The sequence below is a fragment of the Phalaenopsis equestris genome, unplaced genomic scaffold (genome assembly GCF_001263595.1).
Source record: "Phalaenopsis equestris unplaced genomic scaffold, ASM126359v1 Scaffold001004, whole genome shotgun sequence".
Classification (NCBI taxonomy): domain Eukaryota; kingdom Viridiplantae; phylum Streptophyta; class Magnoliopsida; order Asparagales; family Orchidaceae; genus Phalaenopsis; species Phalaenopsis equestris.
Window position 1 is genome coordinate 252,284 of NW_018165443.1, and position 977 is coordinate 253,260.

Sequence of the window (977 nt, forward strand, 5' to 3'; positions counted from 1 at the left end):
TATTAGGATAGCACCGGGATTCTCCTCTGGATCCATGACATCCCCTAGTTCTTCCTCCTTTGGATTCTACAATAAAATGTTTCAAATTTAAACCAATCCCCTTTCACACCTCTTTGTCCGATCTCATTGAAGAGTCCTACCCTTTGAAATTCCTTGAAGATAATATTTCCTGATATTTATCGAGAGTCTTCTTAGGTGAATTTGGTCATTTAAGATGTAATTAACTATAGGGGCTTGCCCTTGTAGGAAGCATATTCCAACCGAACTTAATATAAACCCTATTTAACCCTTTATATTAAATAGGGAAACTTTTCAGCAAATATAAAGGTTTTGCAGACCAAACGGATGTCATAATATCCTTAGTTTATTTGATCGAGCCTCATCCTGAAGTTTTGTGTTTATCCTTCGGGATAAATATAGGATTTGAGGTACAATGCTCTTTCATTTTAAACTATGATAAATATGGGGTCAGTTTGATTTCACACTTCAATGTCCTTCTGAAGCGGGCGACGAGATTTTGATTCCGGCGACCGAATTCCGGTGACCGATAGCTTCTTACAGCCAACTCCTCTAACACAAAATAACATCGACAAACACCCCCATATATATCACCATCGCTTCGAACAACGGACCCAAGATATCTAAATCGTTCACACCTTTTAATAATTTGATCACCCAAATTCACACTTATGTCACTAGAGCTATTACTACTAAAATTACATTCCATGTATTAAGTTTTAGTTTTACTTAAATGAAGGCCTTTAGACTCCAATGTAGACCTTCATAATTCAATTTTTTTCTGGGCTTTTTCTCTCGTTTTATCCACGAGAAGGATATCATCAACAAAAACCATACACTAAGGTACATCCTCCTATAGATGTCCAGTAAGACCATCCATAACTAAAGCAAAAAGATATGGGCTTAAAGCCGATCCCTAATGTAATCCAACAGAAATAGGAAAATATTTTGTCAATCCT